Genomic DNA, 27,523 nt, shown 5'->3' on the forward strand with positions numbered 1-27,523 from the left:
TTATTGCAGTAACATTGGTTTATAACATTGTAAAAATTTCAGGTGTACATCATTGTACTTCTATTTCTGCATAGATTACATCATGTTCACCACCAAAATACTAATTACAACCCATCACCACACACATGTACCGAATTATCCCTTTCACCCTCCTCCCTCCCCCTTCCTCTGGTAACCACCAATCCAATCTCTGTCCCTATGTGTTTGTTTATTGTTGTTATTATCTACTACTTAATGAAGGAAATCATGCGGTATTTGACCTTCTCCCTCTGACTTATTTCACTTTGCATTATACCCTCAATGTCCATCCATGATGTCACAAATGGCTGGATTTCATTGTTTCTTATGGCTGAGTAGTATTCCATTGTGTATATATACCACAGCTTCTTTATCCATTCGTCCCTTTGGGCACTTAGGTTGCTTCCAAGTCTTGGCTATTGTGAATAACGCTGCAATGAACACATGGGTGCATGTACCTTTACAAATTGGTGTTTTCAAGTTCTTTGGATAAATACCCAGCAGTGGGATGGCTGGATCATATGGTAGTTCTATCCTTGATTTTTTGAGGAATCTCCATACTGTTTTCCATAGTGGCTGCACCAGTTTGCACTCCCACCAGCAGTGTATGAGAGTTCCCTTCTCTCCACATCCTCTCCAACACATGTTGTTTCCTGTCTTGTTAATTATAGCCATTCTGACGGGCGTCAGGTGATATCTCATTGTAGTTTTGATTTGCATTTCCCTGATAGTTAATGATTTTGAACATCTTTTCATGTGTCTGTTGGCCATCTGTATATCTTCTTTGGAGAAATGTCTGTTCAGGTCCTTTGCCCATTTTTTTTTTTTTTAAAGATTTTATTTATTTATTTTTTTCCCTCCAAAGCCCCCGCAGATTGTTGCACGTCATAGCTGCACATCCTTCCAGTCGCTGCATGTGGGACGCGGCCCCAGCATGGCCGGAGAAGCAGTGCGTCGGTGCGCGCCTGGGATCCGAACCCAGGCCGCCAGCAGCGGAGCGCACGCACCCAACCGCCAAGCCACGGGGCCGGCCCCTTTTGCCCATTTATTAATTGGGTTGGTAGTTTTTTTGTTGGTAAGATGCATGAGTTCTTTATATATTTTGGAGATTAAGCCCTTATCAGAAGTATGGTTTGCAAATATCTTCTCCCAACTGTTAGGTTGTCTTTTCGTTTTGTTGATGGTTTCCTTTGCTGTGCAGAAGCTTTTTAGTTTGATGTAGTCCCATTTGTTTATTTTTTCTATTGTTTCTCTTGCCCGGTCAGATGTGGTGTTTGAGAAGATGTTGCTAAGACTGATGTCGAAGAGCATACTGCCTATGTTTTCTTCTAGAAGTTTCACAGTTTCAGGTCTTACATTCAAGTCTTTAATCCATTTGGAGTTAATTTTTGTGTATGGTGTAAGGTAAGGGTCTACTTTCATTTTTTTGCATATGGCTATCCAGTTTTCCCAACACGATTTGTTGAAGAGACTTTCTTTTCCCCATTGTATGTTCTTGGCTCCTTTGCCAAAGATTAGCTGTCCATAGATGTGTGGGTTTATTCCTGGGCTTTCGATTCTATTCCATTGATCTGTGTGTCTGTTTTTGTGCCAGTACCATGCTGTTTTGGTTACTACAGCTTTGTAGTATATTTTGAAATCAGGGAGTGTGATACCTCCAGCTTTGTTCTTTTTTCTCAGGATTCCTTTAGCTATTCGGGGTCTTTTGTTGTTCCATATAAATTTTAGGATTCTTTGTTCTATTTCTGTGAAAAATGTTGTTGGAACTTTGATAGGGATTGCATTGAATCTATAGATGGCTTTAGGAAGTATGGACATCTTAACTATGTTAATTCTTCCAATCCAAGAGCACGGAATATCTTTCCATTTCTCTGTGTCTTCTTCAATTTCTTTCAGAAATGTTTTATAGTTTTCGGTGTACAGATCTTTCACCTCTTTGGTTAAGTTTATTCCTAGGTATTTTATTCTTTTGTTGCAATTGTAAATGGGATGGTATTCTTAATTTCTCTTTCTGCTACTTCGTTGTTAGTGTACAGAAATGCAACTGATTTTTGTATGTTGATTTTGTATCCTGCAACTTTACCATATTCGTTTATTACTTCTAAAAGTTTTCTGGTGGATTCTTTGGGGTTTTCTATATATAAAATCATGTCATCTGCAAATAGTGACAGTTTCACTTCTTCCTTTCCAATTTGGATCCCTTTTATTTCTTTCTCTTGCCTGATTGCTCTGGCTAGGACTTCCAGTACTATGTTAAATAGGAGTGGTGACAGTGGGCATCCTTGTCTGGTTCCTGTTCTTAGAGGGATGGCTTTCAGTTTTTCACCATTGACGATGATATTAGCTGTGGGTTTCTCATATATGGTCTTTATTATGTTGAGGTACTTTCCTTCTATACCCATTTTATTCAGAGTTTTTATCATAAATGGATGCTGTATCTTGTCAAATGCTTTCTCTGCATCTATTGAGATGATCATGTGATTTTTATTCTTCATTTTATTAATATGGTGTATTACGTTGATTGATTTGCGAATGTTAAACCATCCCTGCATCCCTGGAATAAATCCCACTTGATCATGGTGTATAAACTTTTTAACGTATTGTTGTATGCGATTTGCTAGTATTTTATTGAGGATTTTTGCATCGATGTTCATCAGTGATATTGGCCTGTAATTTTCTTTTTTGTGTTGTCCTTGTCTGGTTTTGGTATCAGGGTAATGTCAGCTTCAGATAATGAGTTAGGAGCTTCCCCATTCCTCAATTTTTTGGAAGAGTTTGAGAAGGATAGGTATTAAGTCTTCTTTGAATGTTTGGTAGAATTCACCAGGGAAGCCGTCTGGTCCTGGACTTTTATTTTTGGGGAGGTTTGTGATTACTGTTTCGATCTCCTTACTGGTGATTGGTCTATTCAAATTCTCTACTTCTTCTTGATCCAGTTTTGGAAGGTTGTATGATTCTAAGAATTTATCCATTTCTTCCAGATTGTCGAATTGGTTGGCATATAGCTTTTCATAGTATTCTCTTATAATCTTTTGTATTTCTGAGGTGTCTGTGGTAACCTCTCCTCTTTCATTTCTGATTTTACTTATTTGAGCCTTCTCTCTTTTTTTCTTGGTGAGTCTAGCTAAAGGTTTGTCAATTTTGTTGATCTTTTCAAAGAACCAGCTCTTGGTTTTATTAATTTTTTCTATTGTTTTTTTGGCCTCTATTTCATTTATTTCTGCTCTGATTTTTATTATTTCCCTTCTTCTACTGATTTTGGGCTTTGTTTGTTCTTCTTTTTCCAGTTCCTTCAGTTGCATTGTTAGATTGTTTATTTGAGATTTTTCTTGTTTGTTGAGATAGGCCTGTATCACTATAAACTTCCCTCTTAGAACTGCTTTTGCTGTATCCCATAAATTCTGGCATGTCATATTTTCATTTTCATTTGTCTCCAGGTATTTTTTGATTTCTTCTTTGATTTCTTCATTAACCCAGTCGTTGCTCAGTAGCATTTTGTTTAATCTCCACGTATTTGTGGCTTTTCTGATTTTCTTCCTATAGTTGATTTCTAGTTTCATACCGTTGTGGTCAGAAAAGATGCTTGGTATTATTTCAATCTTCTTAAATTTATGGAGACTTGTTTTGTGGCCTAATATGTGATCAATCCTGGAGAATGTTCCATGTGCCTTTGAAAAGAACGTGTATTCTTCGGTTTTTGGATGGAATGCTCTGTATATGTCTACTAGGTCCATCTGTTGTAGTGTGTCGTTTAAGGCCAATGTTTCCTGATTGATCTTCTGTTTGGATGATCTATCCATTGGTGTAAGTGGAGTGTTAAAGTCCCCTACTATTACTGTGTTACTGTCTATTTCTGTTTTTATGTCTGTTAATAATTGCTTTATATATTTAGGTGCACCTACATTGGGTGCGTAGATATTTATAAGTGTTATATCCTCTTGTTGGATTGTTCCCTTGATCATTATGTAATGCCCTTCTTTGTCTCTTTTTACAGTTTTTGTTTTAAAGTTTATTTTGTCTGATATGAGTACTGCTACCCCACCTTTCTTTTCATTGCCATTTGTGTGGAGTATCTTTCTCCATCCCTTCACTTTCAGTTTGTGAGTGTCTTTAGGTCTGAAGTGTGTCTCTTGTATGCAGCATATATATGGGTCTTGTTTTTTTATCCAGTCAGCCACCCTATGTCTTTTAATTGGAGCATTTAGTCCATTGACGTTTAAAGTAGCTATTGATAAGTATGTACTTACTGCCATTTTTTAACTTTTTTTTTTTCTCAGTGTTTTAGTAGTCCTTCTCTGTTCCTTTCTTCTTCTATACAGAATTGATGGTCACTTTAGTTTGACCTCTGTCTGAAAGCTGTACTCTTTAACTCCCCTCCTCCCTCATGTTTTTGATATCATATCTAACCTCTTTGTTGTGCATTTGTATCCATTACGTTCTAATCATGGAAATAGATAATTTTTCCTATTTGTGGTCTTTTCTTTTCCCCTTAAATCAGTCCCTTTAACATTTCTTGTAGCACTGGTTTCTTGGTGACAAACTCCTTTAATTTTTGCTTATCTGGGAAAATTTTGATCTCTCCTTCCATTTTGAATGATAACCTTGCTGGGTAGAGTATTCTTGGCTGTAAGTTCTTTCCTTTTAGCACTTTAAATATATCGTGCCATTCTCTTCTAGCCTGTAAGGTTTCTGCAGAGAAGTCAGCTGATAGCCTTATGGGGTTTCCTTTGTACATAACTTGACATTCTCTTATGCGGCTTTTAGGATTCTCTCTTTATCTTTAATTCTGGACATTTTGATTATGATGTGTCTTGGTGTGGGCCTCTTTGGGTTTATCTTGTTTGGGGCTCTCTGTGCTTCCTGTACCTGGATGTCTGTTTCCTTCCTTAGATTAGGGAAGTTTTCATCTATTATTTCTTGAAATAGATTCTCTGACCCCTTGTCTCGCTTCTTCTCCTTCCGGGACACCTATAACACGGATGTTAGTGTGCTTGATGTTGTCCCAGAGGTCCCTTAGACTGTCCTCACTCTTTTAATTCTTTTCTCTTTTACCTGTTCACCTCGGGTAATTTCTTCTAGTCTTTCGTCCAGCTCACAGATCCGTTCTTCTGTATCCTCTACTCTGCTTTTGAGTCCCTCTAATGAATTTTTCATTTCCAGTATTGTATTCTTCATTTCTGATTGTTTCTTTTTTATATCTTCCATTTCTTTGTTGACATTCTCACTGAGTTCATCTATTCTTCTCCCCAGATCAGTGAGCATCCTTAACACTCTTAGTTTGAACTCTCTGTCAGGTAGGTTGCTCATTTCTGTTTCACTTAGTTCCTTTTCTGGGGTTTTGTCCTGTTCCCTTACTTGGAATGTATTCTTTGCCTCTTCATTTTGCCTCTTTCCTGTGCTTGTGTCTACGTATTAGGTAGGTCAGCCACGCCTCCTGCTCTTGGATAGGTGACCTTATGTAAGTGATGGCTTAGGAGGCTTCCAGTGTGCTTCCCTCAGTTCTCAATGTTCCAGGGGTGACCCCTATGTGGGCTACATGGATCCTTCTGCTGTGGCCTGTTTGGTCTCCCTGTAGGCGCCCAGGAGGCTGAGTTATGCTCCTGGCCAGCTGTTGTAATGCTCAGCTGCTTGTAGTTGTTGTGGGCCCTTCAGTCTCTTTATCAGGTGTGGGGAGCCCCAGCACAGTTGGCTGCAAGTTCTAATACCACGTTTGTGTTGCAGTATTTCTTTTAAGTGAGTAGGCCCCCAGCGTGGCAGGTTGTTAGGCTCAGGGCCTTACAATTGCTGTAAGCCTCTAGCCTATTAGGTCTCTTGTCAGCTCTCTGAGGATTGCAGCTGGGTGGGGCTGGCCTCAGGCACAGGAGCACCCAATTGTTTCAGGTTTTGGAAGGTGGAGCAAACCTCCTATGTGGGTCTTTGAGAAGTACAAGTCTTCTGCGGCTGAGAAGCCCTGCCGCCCACGGGTCCACACACACAGTCAACACAGTCTTGCCCCATGTGAGCGCCCCGACCTCCCCAAGTGGACCCAGCCTCTCCACGGCGGGAGCCCCACACACTCTGCCACCGCCCCACACTCTCCACCCGCTCCTTGTGCACACCCTGCCCTGCTCAAGTTGGCTCAGTTGCCAGGCTGCAGAGAATCCAGTCACCAATCTATGCAGGCCCACAAGTTGCCTGAGGGCTTTTTGTTGGGTGGGGCCAGTCTCTAGGGTGGGCTGCCTGCCCTGGCTGAGCTGGATTAAATCAGTGCTCTAGCGGGTGGGGCAGACCCTGGGCTAGCAGGCCTCAGGGAGAACTCCAATGGTGTCTGTGTCAGCACGCCCACCCCAGGCCACAACAATGGCCGCCGCCAATGTCCCAGTCCCTGGAGAGGTCTCACCCCTCACCGAGATGCACTCAGGGCCTATTAGGTGAGTCTCTTGTCACCAAAGCACTGTACACCTTTCTTTCTGGTGATTTTAGGGTGCTTCCTGAAACAGGTGAGTTTGCGCGCGGGCCCTTTAAGAGCCAGTTTTAGTTTCTTTGTGAACCGGGTTTTCTGGGGGTGCTCCCCAGTGTTTTAGTAGCAGGCACAGTCAGATATTATGCCACTCATCTCGATTGTGCTGGGTCCACAATATGCCCACAGCGGGGGCGCTCCCCGGCTCAGGGCCCCGCGTCTCCAGGGAGGCTGCGTACCTGTGAGCTGCTCCCCGGGGCCGTGAAGCTGGCGGCTTGTGAAGGCGGCGTTTTTCCTCTCCAGAAGGGAGTCTCTGCCTCTTCCACCTCAGTTAGGATTGTCCGTTGTTGCAGGAGTTCCTCTCATCCAGTTTTCAGTTCTGTCTCAGGGGTAATTTTTCCACGGGTAGTTGTAAATTGGCTGTGTCTACGGGAGGAGGTGAGTTCCGAGTCTGCTTACGCCGCCATCTTGACTCCTCTCCTCTGAATCAGAACCTTGAACAAAGTAGTTTGAAGGCAACACAACACATCTGCCTTAAGCCATTGCCCTTTGCAGCCTTCACTGTCAATGAAATCGAGGTACTTGTTAATGAAATCAATCTACCTGTTATTGATATCCTCAATTTGAAAGTTTTTCATTTTCAGGACATACCCTGATTATGGGGCTATTCAGATAATTTTTCCTTCAGCATGGTTTCCATTCTCCTCAACTAGGATCTTTGAAGTAGGTGGCAGGAGTTCCATTCTTGAACTGTAGAAGTGTCTAGTAGTTGATTGTCCGATGTTATGACCCCATGTCCAGCAAGGATCTATGGCTGTGTCATGGCGTCAGGTCTCTCCCTGAGAGAAATCAGACAAGTCATGAACCTCTGCTTCATCCTAATGTGCTTACTTGTGATGAGCTGAAAGAAAATGAGCTTGTGCTGTCCCAGTCCCGAGAGCCTGAGCCTGGGAGGGCACATGGTGCGTCTCATATGTGCTTTTTATATTTGTTTAGTTCATTTACTAATGACTAGGAACACAGAGCTGTGAAGAGAAGCTCAGAATTGCCAAAGACTTGCCAGCAGGAGGGAGTTTGATTTTTCTTTGTGCTCTGATGGGGGGCTTAAATTCTTTCCTCTGATTATATTTGTCCATCTAGGCATTTGTGGGGTAGGATGGGAGGGGACATTTGAATCTTGCCCTTTGGAGTTCTGGGAGGGGAGAAAGGCAGAATTTCACATGGGCTACGGATAATGCATATGTCTTTCCTCTCTTAGGAAGCTGAGAATGAAAGACCGCGAGCGGGGGGAAAAGGAGCAGCAGCTCTCAGCGGCAGAGAAGAGACTGAAACTGGCTGCAGAAGAAACGCAGAACTACAGGTGAGTTCAGCTCCTGAATACCAGCGGCTCGTAAAACATTTGTTGGATTTTTTTTTAACTTTGGTACAAGGTTTAGACCCAATCCATATACAAATATAAACAAATGTTCAGAAGACATTTATATAGAGATTTCACACAAGAAAGAAAAATGTTAAGTTTTACAAATGTCACATTAAAATATTAACTTAAAAAAAGTAAAGTTCCTAAAAATTTTCTGATCCTCAATGTTGACCAGACTATGTGGAAACATGGTTCACAAAAATGTCTCTGGAGGAGGTAAAAATTGTTGTAAACCTTAGGGAAGCAGTTTGGTGTCAGATGAATCACATCAATAGATATGAGCACTTCTGGAAGGGCTGTGCCTGGGTCCTGATGCCAGAGAGTGACCAGGGTAGGGTTGCTCTGGGGACAAGGGCCCAGGGTAGGGACAGGGACCCTGACAGGGTGCACTTAGAGTGGAGGTGTTGCGTGGAGCTTAGCAGATCCTGAGGAGAAGAGAGAGAGAGAGGCGAGCCTCCCCAGGACCCTGCCATGTGTCAGAGTGGCTTCACCCTCTCCCACAATAAGAACAATAACAATAATACATCAGCAGGACTATCATATGACAATATTATCATCACTACAGCAATCACTGACCATTGGTCCCAGGTCGAGGAGCAAGGGGTGTGACCATGGCCAGCTGGTTTGACCTCGTCTTCTGAGCAGGGCACACCCCACGCAAAGCTGGGCCCTGGGCAAAGCTTCTCTCTGGCCCCTTTTCCCTCTGGAGTCTCTTAGCCTCAACCTCCCCTCTCCCAACATCCCCTCCCAGACCCAAGTCCCCTGTGACCCTTTTCTCAGCCTGAGTACACTCTACTTGTGTATTTGATTCTTCTTTTCACTTTACTTCAAAGTCACCCTGTGCTTTGTCTGTTTTTCAGTCAATGGCCATGGGAAACCTTGGGATGTCAGAAAGGAAGAAGGGAGTGCCAGAGTCGGGGAGAGAGGACCTGGGTTGGGAAGGACCAGAAACCAGAAGGTCTGTGAAGGTTCCAGAAAGGACCTGCCATTGGGGTGGCTCCCAGTGAGGCACTGGGTGGGGGAGGGGCATTCTAAAAGTGAGGTCACACGGTGTCCACGGTGATGAACCAGGGGTGAAGGCAGGGGATTGGTCAAAGGTGAGTATAAAGCATCGCGGTTGCTAAGGCAGCGCCCAGACAGGAGAAGACTCGGAGGAAGACGAAGCCCTTGTCCCCTCCAACTGCTCCTGAGAGTCCATTTCACTGCTCCTTGTGTCCTGCTGACCTACTGACCTACTGACCTGTCTGAACCCTCCTCCTTTCCCTCTAGGACTTGATCTGACCCAGTACTTTCCCTGACACCCCTCTTCTCCTCCTCCCCGGTGCCCAAAACCACCCTTCCTGCCACACCCCCTCCCCAATCCCACCCCCAATTCCAACCTCTCCCCCCGACCCACTCCCCCACCTCTCCCTCACCCCCTTCTTCCTCCACCCCTCCCCTCACGCCCTTTGCATCCCTCCCTCCACACCTCCTTCCTCCTGACCACAATCCCCTGAGAGGACCAGGACATGGAGGCACAGAGGTTGATCTTCTGGCTCCTCCTGCTCGGGTTTCCCGGTTACCCAGACACAAACGTGAGTAAACATTGGACATCAGATCTTTCCTCCTTCTTATTGGGCTGTTTCACATGGTGGGTAAATAAATTTTTCATGGGTTCCTGGATGGGAACTCAGACATTCCTGAAGACTGAGGACCTCAGGCCAGGTTGCTTGACCTGCCTGAATGGGTTCTGGCCACAGCTGTCCACATCAAGTTCTGGGTCCTGTCAGCATTGCTTGGACCAAACACAGCAGGGTCGACAGGATGGAAACCTGAAAGTAGTAACTTTATAGCATCAAGAAGGAAGGATTTGTGAATATATTAAAAGCCATGGAGTTGTAAGTCTTCAATGGGAGAATTGTATGATATATGAATTATAACTCAATAAAGTTGTATTTAAAAATGTAAGGAATTCTTATTTAATGGGAGTCATGGGAGTTAGACTAGCTCCTGGAAGCCTTGTCAAGATCCTGCTTCAAGCTCTGCAGGTGTAGGGTCCATCTCTTGTGTAGTTTGTTTCCCTGTGAGTACGTGGTTCATATATGTGAAGGTTGGCAGCCCTGGGAACAGTGGTATCTAAGCATTGGTCTTGGTACTAGTCTGTTAAAAAGTGAAATGTCTTTTGTGCTCGGTGCTTTCTGGCTTGTTGACTTTTAGCAACTTGTGAGTCGTCCCTTCCTTTCTGCTCTTGGAAGCTGCCCCCAGGGACTCTGTGTCCAACCAGGTTGATGGGAGCCCTGAGAAATCCATCAGAAAATAAGTGGCTGCATCCTGCTGGGATGTTTATAATGGGGAAATCATTAGGAGTGACATGACCAGGAGATGAATGAGTTATCCTTTCCTTCGTAAAGTGTTCATGTCCAGAGTGTTGATTTACACAAAGCAAAAAGGGTCCTTAATGTCCTTAAGATTGTCCACAGTTAAAGAAATTCCAGATTCCCACTGTGCAAGTTTTCACTCTCTCATTAAAAAACACTTCTACCCTGAGAGGAGAGAGAGAGACTGAGAACAGCCCTTAGAGATAAGTAGATTTCTTTTGACTGGCATGCATCAGATTCTTAGGGATCTGGAAAGGTCCAGTGGTCAGGAACAACCCTCACATTGAGGCAGAATCATCCCAATGAATACCTCCAATCAAAGGAGAATCTATTCTGTTTCCTTTGAGTCTATGAAGGCAGAAATTTCTTGATAGTCTTTATTAGAATTTTCCCCCTTCTGCTTAGGCTGCATTCTCAGAGATGAGATAACCTCTCTTTCCCTACCTCATCTTTGAGTACCTGGATAAACTCACTTGTCTTGTGTTTCCACCTCCTCCCTTGCCCATGGCCATTGAGTATCAGAACCTCAGGTTTATTAGCCCCATTGGATCGAATCTAGGTAGGATTGAACTACTGATATCAGCTCCCAACAGTTGCCAGATGTAACAAGAGTGCCCATGACTGGGGATGTTTTACCAGGTAGTGACCAGATGGTCTTTGTCTTTTTTGTGCATTTGATCCACATGTTTAACCATTGTGCTGAGCTACTGCTCTCTCAGACAGTGGTGACTCAAAGACAGTGTATGTTTCCCATGAGCACACATTTTACTGACCCCAGCTGTGAGGGCTGAAGATGAAAACATTATAGATTTCAAAGGCCACTTTCTAGAGAAGTTTTATTTGCACAAAACTAAAGCTTGGTATGCAGATTAGTGTGAATTACATTGTGAGTCTATTTTCTTCTAAAATACATATAGGTCTAGTTTTTGTAAAATGACATTTGCCTTTTGTTTTGATGAACATACATCCTAGAAATTTTGTATTCCTTTACAAATTAATTTTCATGATTGCTATTGATTGATTTAGGTGCGATACTGTAAAATAGGAATGTGAATTCTGTTTATTGGCTATTTGGAAGTGTGTTTTTAACTAACTACAGTTCTTTAGTTTTAATCATAATATACAAGATTATACGGTTATGAAAATCTTTATGTGCTTCAGAAATCTGACATTATGTGCTCTGGTTCAGAATCAAAGTGAACATTGAAAGAAAACCCCAATAGGTTTAGAAACTGGGGCTAAACAAAAATTTGGAATTAATTTTTGTGGGAGTAATAATCCCAGTGTTATTATAATAGCAGCTGCCCATGTCTCTCAGTTATGTACATTTCTATAAACATCTCTCTATATATTATTCTCATTTGTATCTTTAGCACACATTTTTCATTGTTATTTTTTCCCATTCTTCCATACATTTGGGTATATTTTTGGTGATGTTCCAAATAATTTTATCCAGGTACTTCATGAATATACAACAGAAGACTGAGGCTTCCCATCCACTCTAAGTTTGATTTTACTTATTTTTCAATTTAATTGGTTTATAAGTTCATAGTTCATGTTCTGTTGACTATTTAAAAAATATTTGCAATGTGTTTGTCAGCAAAATAAAATCTCCAAGTGTGCGTATTAGATTTTTTTCCTACAGCTTAAGTGCGGTATAATTTTTGTATAATAACAGCACCATTTTAGTGAATACAATTTGTTGATATTTAACATATGTTTGCAGCAATGAAACCATCACCACATTAAGATAGTAAACACACTCGTCACTCCCAAAAGTTTCCTCCTGCTCCTTTTAATCCATCTGTCTTCCCTCTCCTCCATGAGGAGATATTTGAGAGGTTTGGTTACCTCCTGGAGGCTGGTTTAGGGTTTCTAAAGGTGACTCTTTGTGACAGATGTATTGTAAATGTCTTTGAGGTTCCTCATGATCTCCATTATTATTTCAGCCAGTCCATATTCTGCCTGACCATTTCCGTCTTGGGCCTGATGTTTTTGGAATTCTGTGGAAGTTGACCATTGTTATTACTTCTTTGGGAATTTCTGCATTTTTAATTTTCCTCTGGAGAACCGTCCTTGCTGTGAGTATACTAAAGTAATTAATGGATAGACTTTTAATCATCAATAAGTAGGAATTTTGGTAGTCACTGAAACTTTTATTTACATTCAGTACCACAAATTTCCTCTTAGTACTGCTTTCACTGCATCCCACAAATTTTAATAAGTCCTATTTTCATTATCATTTAGATTGAATTATTTTTAAATTTCTGTTGAGATGTCTTCTTTGACCCATGTGTTCTTTAGAAATGTGTTGTTTAGTCTCCAAATTTTTTGTAGTTTTCCAGCTGTCTTTCTGTTACTGATTCCTAGTTTGAATCCATTGTGGTCTAAGAACATAGTTTCTATGATTTCTTTTACTTTAAATTTGTTAGGATGTATTTTATGGCCCTAATATGGTGTATCTGAGTGAATTTTTTATGTGAGCTTGAGAAGGTATATTGTGCTGTTGGATGAAGTCTTCTACAGATGTCAATAGATCCATTTGATTGAAGATGCTGATCAGTTCAACTGTATTCTTATTGAATTTCTGTAAGCTGGATCTGCCAATGATAGAGGGTTTTGAAGTCTCCAGCTATAATGATGGATTCATCTATTTCTCCTAGCAATTCTGTCAGTTTTTGCCTCATGAATTTTGCCGCTTTGTTGTTAATGCACACATGTTAGGGATTGCTATGTCTTCTTGGAGAATTGACCCTTTACCGTTAAAGTGATGCCCCTCATTATCCCTGATAATTTTCCTTACTCTGTAGTCTTGTTTTGAAGGATAAGTTCACTGGCTACAGAAATCTAGGTTGATGGTTCCTTTCTTTTAATACTTTAAATATTTCATTCTACTTTCTTGTTGATTGTACGATTTTTGAAGAGAAGTTGAACGTACTTCTTATCCTTGTTCCTATATGGGTGAAACGCTATACCCCCCTGCCCCTGCCCTGCCCCTTGCTTCTTTTAAAATTTTTTGTCTTTGCTTTTCTGTAGTTTGAATATTATGTGTCTAGATGTACATTTTTTCTTGTTTTGTATTTATCCTGCTTGGAATTCTTTGAGCTTCCTGGATCTATGTTTTCACGACTATCATTAATTTTGGAAACTTCTCAGTCATTATTGCTTCAAATATTTCCTCCTTTCCTTTATTCTGCTGGTATTCCCATTATGTATATGTTACATCTTTTGTAATCGTCTCACTGGTCTTGGATTCTGTGTGCTGTATTTTGGGTATTTTTTTTTCTTTGCATTTCTGTTTTGAAAGTTTCTACTGACATTTCTTCAAACTGGTTGATTCTTTCCTCAGCCATGTCGAGTCTGTTAATGAATGCATCAAAGGCATTCTTCATTTCTGTTATGGGGATTTTGATTTCTAGAATTTCTTTTGGATCCTTATAATTTTCATCACTGCTTATATTCACCATCTCTTCTTGCATGTTGTCCACTTTTTTTGCTAGAGCCCTTAGCATGTTAATCATCATGGTTTTCGATTCTTAGCCTGATAATTCCATCCTCTCTACCATACTGAGTGTGATTCTAATGCTTTCTCGCTGTGTTCAACCTGTGTGGTTTTTTCTTTTAGTTTGCCTTGTAAGGTTTTGTTGAAAGCTGGATGTCGTGTCCTGGTTTAAAGGAACAATTGAGGTAAACAGGCCTTTAGTCTGAGGATTTATATTTATCTGGCTAGGGGTTAGGCTGAGTTTACTCTTAGGTGAGACAGGAAGAAGAGAGAGCTCTGGAATTGGGTATTTCCCTTCACCTAGGTCACTTAGTCTTTGGAAAAACACCAGTAAGTCTCTGCTAAAGTAGTTTCTCTTGTGGGCAAGTCTTTAAGAAGAACAGAATACTGTGAGTTTATTTCTAAATAGCTATTTTTCCCTGTCCCTGCCAATAGCATGAGGGGATTTTTCTCCAGTATTTACTGTGAGAAACTGTTAGATTCCTGGAGATAAACTCACACAACTATTGGAAACCTTCCAGATTGGGCACCCTGGCATTTTTAAATCTCTTGCTTGTCCACACTGAGCATCCAGGAATTCATCAATTACAGTAAATGTTTTCCTACCATGGTGTTCTGGTTTCTGCAGAGATTTCTGACCTTGGGCTTCTGCTCCAATAAGGGGTGATTTTCTGTATTGGCCAGTCTGGGTCTCTGATTCTGCAGGCATGCTTAGACATCAGTTCTCTGATAGATCTATGAAGAGTTTTTGACTTTCAATTTGTTCAGCTTGTATCTTGTTATGTGGACAGGAGTGACAGCTTCCAAGCTCCTTACAAGCTGGATCAGAATCCAGGAGTCCAGCTCTCTTATTTCCTTTAGATCACTAACTTGAACACAAATTAACGCTTGAAATGGAAGTGAACTTTGTAAAATATTCTAATCTTTTAGTAAAGAACTCATTGAGCAAGACAACGATATATTTTCAATGAGAAAACTACAATTTATAAACCCTTCCTTCAAAAAAGAAAAGACCAATATTAAGTATTTCCTGAGCCCATCCCACTTCCCACTTGTCCCTGCCTGTGGGGTTGGGTAACAAGGACAGGGAAGTTCACTGTTTCCTGAGTATCATGTGAAGTTAAAGGAATATCTGAGATTTTCTGTTTGTCCTCCATGGATGCATTTACCTATGACATTGTTATTATGACTGGCTTTTGATACTGTAATGATATCCTAGTACCTTGGCATGTTTTTTGGGCTGACCTCAGTGTCTGAGCATCATTTAAAACTCTTGATTGGGAAAATATGTTTTAGGTGTCAAGAAAATGTGTCTTTCCGTGGTATTAAAATGGGGTCCTGCCTGGATTTTATTGAGCTGTAATTCCACAGGGGATGCCTCCGGGCTGGGAAGCACTTTTTGCCCTTTCTTGAAATGTTAGCTGTCATTTCTGTTGTTTATTGTTCTTGTTCTCTAGCCATCTCCCACTCTCTTTCTCATTTGATGACCCTCTGTTTTTAGTGGTCTGGGAAAAGCATAGGACCTGATGTGCTGTAATTGTTTATTAATTCAGCAATCAGCCAACTCTGTAAGATTTCAGAAAGGCTTTCTATTGATTGAAAGAGGTATATCTTAGTACAAAGATTTTGCCTTTTCTTTTTAAGTTTTTTTGGAGGCTTTTAAAACAATCCCAGGTTCTGGACGTCAGTGTGGATATTGGGTTTGACAAAAAAAATCACGGAAATGATGCATTAGAGTGTTTATAAAAATGTTTGCCATATCCATTACCAAAATTAAATAGATTAGTGTTCACTTAATAGAGCATAAACAGATCTTTTGATCAAAAATAAGTAATTTACTTTTGTGCTCTTTATCAGTGATGGTTGTGAAGTTTTATGACTTAAACAGGAAATTATAATTTTCCCTTATTTTTAATCCTATAATTAATCATTATGCTGAACAAAATGATGATTTTAATTTCATTGATTATTTTTTTGATATTTTGTCAGAATGATAGATTTTCACTAATAATATGTTTTGACATCATATTTAATTTTGTTTCTTCCTCTCCTAGGTAAAGCCTCGAGTATATCAAGGTAAGAGTTTAGGCTTTAGTTTCCTTTGTAATATTTTCTCAGTTCTAGTGTTTGATGTGGGTTTTAATTCAATTGGGAGTAAATACAGTGACTTCTGATGTCTAATTGACTTTTTTTGTGTGTGAGGAAGATGGGCCCTGAGCTAACATCTGCCAGTCCTCCTCTTTTTGGTGAGGAAGATTGGCCCTGGGCTAATATCCATGTCCATCTTCCTCCACTTTTCATGGGACGCCTCCACAGCATGGCTTGACAAGTGGTGCGTCGATGCGCGCCCGGGATCCGAACCGGCGAACCCCGGGCCGCCGCAGCAGCGCACGCGCACTTAACCTCTTGCGCCACTGGGTCGGCCCCGCTAATTGACTTTTTGACGCTTGAAAATTTTACTCTTCTGGGGTTGGAAACTAAATGACAACATAAGGGGAGCTGCCATCTATTGAGATAAGAGACCCGCAGGAGGAATGGATCATGGGAGTGGGACGATAGGGTGAGTTTAATTTTGCATAGAAATGTTTAGGAAGCAAGTGATGGCATGAGGCTGAAGTTTGGAGTGAATATGTTGACATGACCTGGCTCTTGGTGAAATGTAGAGATGATAAAACACTACTAGAGCCTATCAAGAAGTTTATGGCTGAGAGAAGAACCCAGGTATTGCCAGGCAAAGTGTGTGTCACAACCCTGGGTTATGAGTCTGAAGAGGAGGGAGCCACTCATGCCAGTGGAGAATGGGTGGAAATGAACCCAATGCAAAATAGGGATAAGACATTCTGTACAGGCTTCCTAGACTGTGATGATTAAGTGGTGCTGTCTGTTGAGAGCCAGGGTGGCTGCCTGACACTTAGTAGGCCCTAAGCTGCTGGTGTTTGTCACAGCGAATGCAACAGTGTTGGTGGTGAGAAGAGTGATCAGGGTATCAGAGCTCTCATGCTGGGCAAATAGAAGATAAGTTTGCACTTTGTGGTCAGGTGAGAGAATTAAACGCCTCTGAGAGGAGTGTGGAATTGTGGGCTGTGTTCTGGAGCTTTCCATGTGTTATCCATCTGTTACTGGGTGCTTTACGTGTGCTGTATTCCTGTAATGGTGGATCGGAACATTCTCATCTTGGGGCTGAAGGATATTGCCTTATAAGGATTGTGAGTTATCCAGGTCCTCTAGCAACTAAGTGGTAAAGCCAGGATTGTACCCAAGTGTGTTTGATTCCAAAGACCTTGTCCTCCTGAGCCTCCCACCCTGGCTCTCATGAAGGGGAATCTGCTGGGCAGCAGGAAGGCGTGAGAGGCTTTTCAGTAGCTGGTCAAGTGACATTTAGAGGAATCTCTCTGGGTAATATTAAAGGGTGGGGAAAACCTGGAAGAAGTCAGGTGTTTTTTTTTTTCTTTTTCCTTTAGAGTTTTGTTTTTAAAACAATTGCACTGATCTGTTTATTTTATGTGATAATTGGAGGACAGAATATAAGTACATAGGTTGCTTGAATTTTCTCTGTTTCTCTGGTGATGACAGGGCTGTTTGAACTGTTCACATTTTCTAAAAATATTGCCTAACGATGGGATGTTAGGCTAAGACATTGTTTCATCTTTGAAAAAAAGATTAAATGGGAATCTCATTGAAATAGGGTTCTTATTTCTATATTTGTTTCCTGCATTTAAAATGCCACTAACTGAAACTTGCTTTCTTCAGGGATTGTAGTTGTGCTAAAAAGTTATTTACGCCATAGTGCCAATAACGTGCCTTTGCTATTGACACATTGGGGTAATTCAATTTTATTGGTTTTGGTAATAATCTGAGAAATAATTTTTATCTCTTTTAGTTAATTTACATCAAATTTCTGAGAAGAAGAAGAATTACTTGAAAGAAAACTCAGAACTGGCCAAAAATATCTATTTGTGAACAGAAGGTATAATCATCCTTTATTTTTTATTTTCATGGCTTCACCTTGAAGTACTTCCTCTTTCTTCTAGTTCACTTATTTTGCTGTCTCTTCTTTCATCCTAGTGTCCCATTTCATTACAATGTATAACAGTCTAAATTCAAAACAAGCCTCTTATATATAAACTACCACTTTTTTATATCTGTAAGGACTTACCCATGAGAGAGAGGTTTCACTATCACTATAATTAATATTTTTGAATTCTGAATCCATTATTATGTATTTGTATAGATCAATGAAGCAAAGAAATGTGCTCAAGAAAATAAGAGGCAGAACAAGATTCTTGGCGACGAAGCACATAAATTGGAGGTAAAAATCCCTCCTTTTTCCTAGATTACACTCTAAAAACAGAAATAAAAATAATGAATAAATATTACTAATTTCTATATGTTTTGTTTAAGAAAAACATCAAAATGCTTGGAAGCATTAATGACATGATTGAAAGTATATTTGCTGAACTGGCATCTGACAGAGATCGAAACAGCGAGAATCGGGACTTGGTGAGAGTTTTGCTACTAAGTTATTACCATAATTTGACTTTTGAGCCTTTTTGTTCACTGGGTTAATTGAGCCCTGCCTTCTTCCATGCTGTTCACTGCTGTTTCAAATACTAATACCACAGAGCCTTTTTAAATATAAGGACTTAGGAAGAATTTTTTTCTGTTTTTACAACCTTGAGTAATTTTTTTATATCATTTAGCAATCCCTCCCCTCCAAGAAACGTAGAACTGAGAAAGTGTAGAACAGATTTCTAGCCATGTTGGACAGTCCTGTCCCTCTTAGTACAGAGCACAGAATTTCCAAGGTGAATCTGGGGACAATATTTACCTTTCACTAAGAAGAGCTGTTCATTTGAGCTGTTTGGCTTCAAGATTTGAGGCCTTCTTTGCTTTTGCCTTGTCCCCCAGTCAAGTATCCCATTGTCTTGAGTGTAGGAAAGTCAGAGTGCCCAGGAAACATTTCTGACTTCAACTATTCTCTGAGTTCCTCATTTCTTTATGTGTTTGACTTTTCTCCTTGGCTCAAACCGGATCTACTGCTTTTAGTGATACAGGGGCTGATGTGGGACATGTTTTATTGGCGTTTCTTCTTTTTAGCATGTCGCCCAGTGTTTCTATTGAAATCCAGTACATGTTTTATTTCTATCCTACGTGCAAATATCAGAAAAGAAAAATCTACAGAAAACTTAAAAGTTGATATTTCAGTGAACACCTCAGTAATTTCAGAAGTAAACTACCTATATTTGCTTCAAGAATTTCATTGTAGACCTTAGCTTTGGTGAAGAACAAATGTGTCATGTCTTAGAATATTAAATTTATGTTATTGATTTAGGGATTTTTCTTCTTGGGAACTAAGTCATTAGTGAGAATGTTTTGCTTTGGGTTTGAATCCCCCTGAATGAAATTCGTGTCAGTGAACTGAAATTGAAGTCTGAAGAACAGCATGTACAGAAGGAAGATGCTCAGCTTAAGATCAAATAGGAGCAAATAAAAAGTTACTCCCATAGATTATATAAATCAGAGAACTAAATATCATTACTTCTCTTTTAATTTTCTTATTTTAATTGAGACTAAATACACGTAAAATTTACCATCTAACCATTTTTAAGTCTACATTTTAGTAGTGTTAAGTACATTCACATTGTCGTATTAATCATTACTTGAATACCTTTTCTCAAATCTCTTAAAGTCAGGAGATGTGAGTGGAGAATTCAAGGATTCAAGCAGACAGCCTCGACGCCTAATAAACGTAATCTGGAAGGTATGTTGCTTGTTGGGAAGAAACCCCATATAGTAAAAAATGAGTTTGCAGTGAGAAGGTGAAAACTGACTTCTTGCCTTCAGGATTCTCTCCTTTCTTCTCTCCCCATCACAACCAAGTATTTGGAACATGTGCACACACACAAAGAAAATGGTTTTATGCTTTACAGAAAGGAGAAAGAAACTAGAAGACAGCTGTGAGGCACTGAGATCTGTTAAAGAGACAAAGGAAGCCGAATTAGAAATGCTAAAGAAGAACACACGTATGGTTGATGAAATCTGTGGACAAAGAAAGTGGGTCACAGAACAGTAAGCTATTCATGTGTTGATTGTTACCAATACTGTTGTATTAGTGAATGTGTAGACCAATGTAGAGAATTATAATTTTTTTTAGAACATTTATCACCGTATTTTTGCCATATTCAGTCAGTACAGAATTGTTTCTCCTTTCTGCCTTGATTTTTGTAATCTGCATCTTCCTTTCCATTCTAACTGGTTGTCAGAGATTCTTATTTGTAATTACTTTAAGATTGGACGGCGACAGGTACCAGCTTTAATCACTTCATTATCTGGAACCCTCTGGGTTCATTTACATTGTACTCTAGGTTTCAATCCCATCATATTGTCCTGATTCTTCCATATGTCTATCATTTCCTATTAAATTCTAGACATTGGGTAGATAATATTTAGAGAAAAATTGAGGCCTTGTCTGATGTCATCCTGCTGCAGAAAAGATGGGTGTTTACATGTGGCAGGTGATCAGGGACGCCAGCAGTACTGAATCCTATTAATCCAGTTAGTGACTGAGACCACTCACTGCAGGCTTAGTCCCTCCTAAGGCCAGTGTGTTTTCTGTCTGCCTTTATTCTCAGTGTGTAAGTCTCCTGGGACCCAGCTAAGGCCCGCAGGATTTTCTAGGGTGACCTTCGCTGACTGACCATGAAAATGCAGCTCAGCGTCTTTGCATCTCAGAAGTCTCCTCTGGGATTAGTTGATGAACCTTGTGGAAAGTGGCCCCAAATGCCAGGCTGACCTTAATCCTGGGCATCCTTCTTCTCCATCTTGCCCTGAGTTTCTTTACTGGCTTGTTAGCAATCTGGTGCATTCTATCATGAATTTCATATTTTGGCCAATGTTTCCTATTGTTGCCAGGGGGAGATGAGGGACTTCAGACCCACTCATCCATGTTCAAAGGCAAAACTTTTCTTATATTCCCACAAGTGCCAGGTTTGTGTTCTCCCTGCCCAGGGCTGGGTAGGGTGGCTCTGTCCTCACTGGCATCTTGTTTGCATTAAACTATGAGATGTTTTATGGTGGTGATAGTGCCCTACTTCTCTCTATATCCCCATCACCTTACAATGCACCCACTATGTTCCAGCCAGTCCAGAAAGCATTTGCTGAAAGATTGGCTGCGTGGCCAGAAACAAATGTGAGAACTTTGTCTCTTTAGTGTTTTCGTCCCTGTTTCCTAGAGCTCTTTTAATTTTGTGTGTGATCCCTAGCAAATCCAATGTCAAGTTGAGAATCTTTTGAATCAGAACCTTGAACAAAGTAGTTTGAAGGCAGCACAACACATCTGCCTTAAGCCATTGCCCTTTGCAGCCTTCACTGTCAATGAAATCAAGGTACTTGTTAATGAAATCAATCTACCTGTTATTGATATCCTCAATTTGAAAGTTTTTCATTTTCAGGAGATACCCTGAATATGGGGCTTATTCAGATAATTTTTCCTTCAGCATGGTTTCCATTCTCCTCAACTAGGATCTTTGAAGTAGGTGGCAGGAGTTCCATTCTTGAACAGTAGAAGTGTCTAGTAGTTAATTGTCCGATGTTATGACCCCATGTCCAGCAAGGATCTATGGCTGTGTCATGGCGTGAGGTCTCTCCCTGAGAGAAATCAGACAAGTCATGAACCTCTGCTTCACCCTAATGTGCTTACTTGCGATGAGCTGAAAGAAAATGAGCTTGTGCTGTCCCAGTCCCAAGAGACTGAGCCTGGGAGGGCACATGGTGCGTCTCATATGTGCTTTTTCTATTTGTTTAGTTCATTTACTAATGACTAGGAACACAGAGCTGTGAAGAGAAGCTCAGAATTGCCAAAGACTTGCCAGCAGGATGGAGCTTGATTTTTCTTTTGTGCTCTAATGGGGGCTTAAATGCTTTCCTCTGATTATATTTGTCCATCTAGGCATTTGTGGGGTAGGATGGGAGGGGACATTTGAATCTTGCCCTTGGATTTCTGGGAGGGGAGAAAGGCAGAATTTCACATGGGCTACGGATAATGCATATGTCTTTCCTCTTAGGAAGTTGAGAATGAAAGACCGTGAGCGGGTGGAAAAGGAGCAGCAGCTCTCAGCGGGAGAGAAGAGACTGAAAGTGGGTGGGGAAGAAACGCAGAACTACAGGGGAGGGCAGCTGTTGAATACCAGTGGCTCAGAAACCTTTGTTGGATTTTTTTTTTTAACTTTTGTACAATGTTTAGACCCAATTCATACACCAATATAAGCAAATGTTCAGAAGACATTTATATAGAGATTTCACACAAGAAAGAAAAATGTTAAGTTTCACAAATGTCAAGTTAAAATATTAACTTAAAAAAAGTAGGGGCCAGCCTGGTGCCGCGGCAGTTGCGCGTGCGCGCTTCTGCTTCAAGTGCCCGGGGTTCGTGAGGTTCGATCCCAGGCTGCATCAATGCACCGCTTGTCAGGCCGTGCTGTGGCAGTTTCCCACGGAAGGAGAGGGACTTGGTCACGGATGTTAGCCCAGGACCAATCTTCCTCAGCAAAAAGAGGAGAATCGGCATCGGATGTTAGCTGGGGTGATCTTCCTCACAAATAAATAAATAAATAAATAAATTTGCTAATAATTTCCTGATCCTCAATGTTGACCAGACTATGTCGAAATGTGGTTCACAATAATGTTCCTGGAGGAGGTAAAACTGTTGTACATCTTAGGGAAGCAGTTTGGTGTCGGATGAATCACATCAGTAGATACGAGCATGCCATTTTAGAGACCCAGTGTTGTAGCCCTGAGAAATATGATCAGGATGTAAGGAAAAGAAGCAGCGAGCTGTATGATGAAAGACGCCATTGCAGGATAAATTAGGAGATATTGAGAATAGGTGAGGGAATTATATCAACTCAGAAGCTGGCGGGCATTCGAGAATAAGGAAACAATGTAGCAATAGCTTTGGTCCTACTGTACTTTGATATTCATATGAAGTGTGTCTTATAGGATTGATAATGTGTATAAGGGTACAGTTCAGACAATGGAAACATGGGAAGACTATTTAAAATCATCCTCAATATCGTGCTTTATCTGATGAAAGCAACTGTCACTCACAGGCACCAAATTGATCAAATGCGACAACAAGCGCAGCAAGCGGAGTTCACCTTCAGACACCAGGTAACCTGCATCTGCCCACAGTCCCGCCTCCTTCAGCACCCAATGCAGAGGGTCACAGCGGCCCTGGAAGCCCTCAGCATAGGGTTATGACGTGTTGGCTTTTTCAGATGGCTGTGTATGAGAAGAACGCCACCACAACTGGGTAAGTTTTGCTTTCTTTCCTTCCCTTTGTGCACAGTCTGCCACAACTGAAGGTGGATGTGTTTTTCTCCCACAGATCAAGGCCTGATTTGGGAGAGGGAGATAGCAGAGCAGAGCAGGGAAGCCGCCCACTTGAAACACAGGTATGGGATTTTGACGACATTTTTACAGGTGTTTTTGAGGTGTTAAGGCTAAGCTGTTTAGTGCCTAGTAAAGGACTTGGTGTTGTAATTTTATTGAAGTCCATTCCTTTTCCTACGCTCAAGATTGGAGATAATGTCCAAAAAGAGGCTGCCTGAGGGATACAGGCTGCACAAACCAACGTCGGGAAGACCTGGGATGCAGAACCCTCCACAGAGAGGTAGGGAGCACATTGTGAAGTGCAGCCACTTAATTTCTGCTGCAAAACCACTCCATGTCCTACCTGTTCCTGTGGGGGATCACCATGTTGCCTGGAACCAATCCCAAGCACGACCTAAAGACAACAGGTTATCTCGAGGGGTGACAGGAAGATGTTTTCCTCAGGTGCCCCAGCCAGACTGGCTTTCTGGGCCTGCGCCCTGTGACTGGTGGAGCTCATGCCCCGCCACTGACTGTGGACCCTCTCTGCCCCCAACACCCGCCTCGGGTGCTCTTGGATTGCTCTCAACTGGAGAGACGTGCCTGGGGGAAGTGGGTCCATGCTTCCTTCCCAACTTGAGTCAATGCTGAAGACTTGATTTTTCTTTGAGTTGAGAAAAAAGGCATTTATTTACTATTTTGGAGGTTCCTTATTCTTCCTGTTTAACTTTTGCTTGTGGACTTTAGTATTCCATTCATAAATTAAATTTCTATGTAATTTTACTCCTGACATTATCAGTGTAACGCTACAGCTTTGCTGTTAAATCCCCATATCTTCCATTTTCTCATTACTATAATATTAGTCTAAGTCCATTTCTGTTCATAAATATTTATATAATGTCTGGTCACATGTGGAAGGCAGCTTATGTGTAGAGTGAGAGATTGAAAAGTCCACCTGCGGCCTGAAGAAAAGGACCTGTGCTGTTCATGTTGAGGGGTTGTTGCTATTATCGCATCTGAGGTTATTCTCATTTTAATTTTACTCTATGATGAAATGGTGATTTCCCCTGATGTGTATTGGGAAACCCCTGTTTCAGTGTTGATTTCCCGCTAGTTGAGCTCTGACCTGACCACAGGTGGTTGATGAGTTATGAAAACCCCTGAACCAGGGCCCTGTAGTGTCTTCCTCAAGGGTCAGGGGACGGGTCTCCCCTTCTCCTCGGGGGTCACCTGAGGTGTGTGGGGAGCCCTCTGCCATTGGTAAGGGCCCAGAAGTGGGAAAGAATGTCAGATGGTGGAGGAAGGCGCAGAGGGTTTGTTTTCCTTCCTCACAGTCTATGCAAGTCCGACTAAACCCCCATCCCTCCTCTCTGGCCTCTTTCAGATCCGGGACCTGTTTCTGCGGCTGTGAGGAGCAGCAGCTCCGGGGGCAAAGTAAGTGCTGTGGTCATTTTCAGTCGTAACCGTCTCTGGAAACGTTGACGTGTGTGTGCAGCAGGCTCTCTTGGCCTCATGTCCGGTTTGTGTGTTCCGTGGCACGTCTGCTGTGTCATTTCCTTCCCTGAAAGCACAGTCTTCCCCAGGAGCCTTTGGGCTTCCCACTCTCACCTCTCATCTTTGGTGGCGCCTCCAGAAGCCTTCAGTGCTCCTGGGCTGAGGACTGCAGGGCTCTCACGGTGTGTTTCTGGAAGTAACACTTGGAGGGTTACTCTTAAGCCCACACTGAAGTCTCTGGCAGAGCCGACTCCTTCCTGAATTCCTTGGCGTAGGATTGTTGTTGTTGTGGTTCCTTTGCTCCATTCCTGGTTTGGGTTTGGTGAGGAGCCTATTGGGAACGCCTGCCATCATCCTCATGGGAGAGGAACAGGAGAGGCCGTCCCTCCAACTTCATGTTGGGTGCTTCGTAAGGCATTTGGAATGTTCTTGGATCCAGCCGATGTCACAGTTCCTCAGGGTCCCTCTCTATGGGTCATTGTGCTCTCCAGGATCCCTCTCCAGTGGTAGCCTAGGTCAGAATAGTCTGAATGATCACAAATGGCCTATTTGCAGTAGGAAATGGGAACGGGCACCAAAGGAGTGAAGAGTGTACATCAGAACTGGGCGCTTGCAGGACCTATTCTCGCCAGAGGCCATCACTAGTGTTGACATGAGGGTGGTCCTGTGGTGTCCGTGGTGCCGTTAGAGCCAGGACGCTCCCTCATCCCCTGTCACGGGTTTTACGGCTGGAATCAAAACACGCCTGTGTTCATTCTGTCCTTTAGAATCCCCTCCTCACGCTTCCGTGGACACAATTAGTCCGCTGCCTCACGGTGGGCTTAGAAACCTGTCTTCCCTGTGGGTGACGAGTAGATAGAGCTGAGCCTAACCGAGTCCTGTCGGTCACACTGCTGCCTCAGAAAACGCAGGCCCTCGGGTGCCCAGCGCCCCAGAGGTCCTGGTGGCCGTGGGCAGACTCCGAGCGGAGGAGAAGACCCCTTTGTCGGGAGGGAAGCTGAGGCGGGGACGGGCAGGGCAGGGGCCTGCAGGCAGAGCTTCTCCCAGGAGCAGCTCGGCTTCCAGAGGTGGGGAGCGGGCTTTTCCATCCTCTCGGGCGCCTCTTCTGAATAGAGAGCCAACAAGGTTCTGTGGTGCTGGGGGTGGTGAGGAGGGTGGAGGCCGGGTCCTGGACCGAGATGCCGGGTCTGCCTGGAGTCGGCTCCTTTCTCAGTCTGGTGTTGCCTCCTCCGGTCCCTCTAGGACAGGACCCTTGCTCTTGTGCTTTCGCCGACACGGGCGGTGACGTGGTGACAGTGGTTCATCCTCGCGGTGTTTGTTCCTACCCAGCCGCGCTGCCCCCGTGGGAGAGGTAGAGCGGTCTGGCATGGATGCTGCTCTCCTGGCACCTGGGGGCGGGAGGGTGCCAAGTGCTTCCTCGGCTCACTGGGTTTCAGCTTTGGTTGGTGCTGGCGCCAGTGTCTGCCACATCCACCTGACTTTAAACTTCTGTTCTGCAGGTCACTGTTGAGGCAAGAGGGCCTCCTTCTTTGCAGCACCACCCTGCACAACTCAACTCCTGTGGGCTCTGGGCCACATCTGTCTCCCTCCATCCTGGAGGCCTCTAGGCCCTCACCCACTGCCTCCACGTGTCCCACTCGGTAAGATGATCTGAAGAGTATGAGTTGACTGTAAAGCATATCTGCATCTCTTTTTTCCTATGGAGTTTTTTTGGAGGAAAGGTAGATATGTTACTGAGGGCTTTGCAATGCAAGGGTAAACTCTGGCTGAGGAGACATTGTGAACGCTCCTCAAGTTTCTCAGGGACGACACGTGCATAATGGGCCGTGAATTGCCTCGCATCCTGAGCTGGGCAGCAGGTGTCTCATAGAGAAGGAAAGAGGCTGTCTACAGAAAGGCAGAAAGAACAGTTCTGCAGATGCACATTGTACACAGACCATGTGCCGTGGCTCTGTGGGGGATGAGAGCGCACCTCCTCAACTTCAGTGGGGCTTAAGGTGTCCTATAGCAGAGTGGGAGATTTCCATTCAAGATCCTGTGATCACGTGAATGGAAGCAGCAGTGAAGGGACCCAGGAGAACAAAAAGAGGGCGACGTGGAATCTCACCAGAGTGAAGCTGGAGGTTGTGAAGAGAAGAAAGAGTTGGAGGAGGTGCTCCAGCTGGGTGTGGTTGGGTTCCTTAGATGGAGCTGAAAGGCCATTCCCAGCCAAGGGCAGCTCGAGCAGGGAGTGTGAAGGGGCAGTGCGAGGTCCACGCAGAGCTGCTGCACAAGTGGTTTTCAATCACACAGTGTGGGCAATGCAATTATCCTCATCAAACAAGCGGTTGCTGTTGCCTCTAAAGCCCTTAGTTGTTCATAATCGTAAATCAAGTGATTCTTGTTTCCTTGGATTTCTGGAAAATCTCTGGATCTGGTACAATGGAAAAATCTCTGGAGGTTTGGAAATGTAATCTTGGCTTCTTGAGGATCCTTTGTCTGCCTGGAGCTTTATTGTGCCCCAGTGAGAGACTAAATGTGAAGACAGGGGTCTAGATCAGCAGAGCAGAGGCCTTGGCCTTTCAGTACGAGTCAGACTCCTTCCCTGGTATATTCAAGGTTGATCAGGAGCCGCTCCCTGCTGGACCCCCTCTCACCAAGCATCCTCTGTGCATCCTCTAGCGTCACCACCCCTGACTGTCAGGCTTTGCATCTCCCCAAACTTACCACACAGCATCCTGATTCTTGGCCTGTGTACCTGCAAGGTCTCAGCTCCTAATACCAACTCTCAGTGGGGCGTACTCAGAGCCTCTTCAGCCCTGTTGTGTGTGTAAGGGGTGATACTGGATTCTGAGGTCATTGTGAGGAAGACGAGATTAAGTACATAATGAAAGTGTCTGCAAAATGGCTGGGACATGTTGCAGTTTAATGAAAATATCACCACACAG

The 27,523-nt window shown here is 42.7% G+C and overlaps 3 long non-coding RNA genes across 6 annotated transcripts; all 3 read left to right on the forward strand.

Moving 5' to 3' along the window:
- Positions 1-6,323: 6,323 nt before the first annotated feature.
- LOC147913577 (uncharacterized) lies at positions 6,324-17,680 on the forward strand. Of its 4 annotated transcripts, XR_015548528.1 has the most exons (5): positions 6,324-6,428; positions 7,716-7,817; positions 12,184-12,315; positions 15,791-15,812; positions 17,617-17,680. It is a non-coding gene; the product is annotated as an uncharacterized LOC147913577 (long non-coding RNA). The 4 variants fall into 4 exon arrangements; XR_015548527.1 differs by lacking the exons at positions 12,184-12,315; positions 15,791-15,812; positions 17,617-17,680 and adding exons at positions 8,738-8,835; positions 9,147-9,260; XR_015548530.1 differs by lacking the exons at positions 6,324-6,428; positions 7,716-7,817 and adding an exon at positions 9,373-9,451.
- Positions 17,681-17,688: 8 nt separating this feature from the next.
- On the forward strand, positions 17,689-19,453 carry LOC147913578 (uncharacterized). The gene is made up of 4 exons (XR_015548538.1): positions 17,689-17,703; positions 17,968-18,045; positions 18,138-18,236; positions 19,426-19,453. It is a non-coding gene; the product is annotated as an uncharacterized LOC147913578 (long non-coding RNA).
- Positions 19,454-23,126: 3,673 nt separating this feature from the next.
- On the forward strand, positions 23,127-24,656 carry LOC147913579 (uncharacterized). Its single transcript, XR_015548537.1, has 3 exons — positions 23,127-23,185; positions 23,309-23,403; positions 24,487-24,656. It is a non-coding gene; the product is annotated as an uncharacterized LOC147913579 (long non-coding RNA).
- Positions 24,657-27,523: the final 2,867 nt, after the last annotated feature.

The sequence above is a fragment of the Ceratotherium simum genome, chromosome 26 (assembly GCF_057802395.1).
Source record: "Ceratotherium simum simum isolate JZ-2026a chromosome 26, ASM5780239v1, whole genome shotgun sequence".
Taxonomy (NCBI): domain Eukaryota; kingdom Metazoa; phylum Chordata; class Mammalia; order Perissodactyla; family Rhinocerotidae; genus Ceratotherium; species Ceratotherium simum.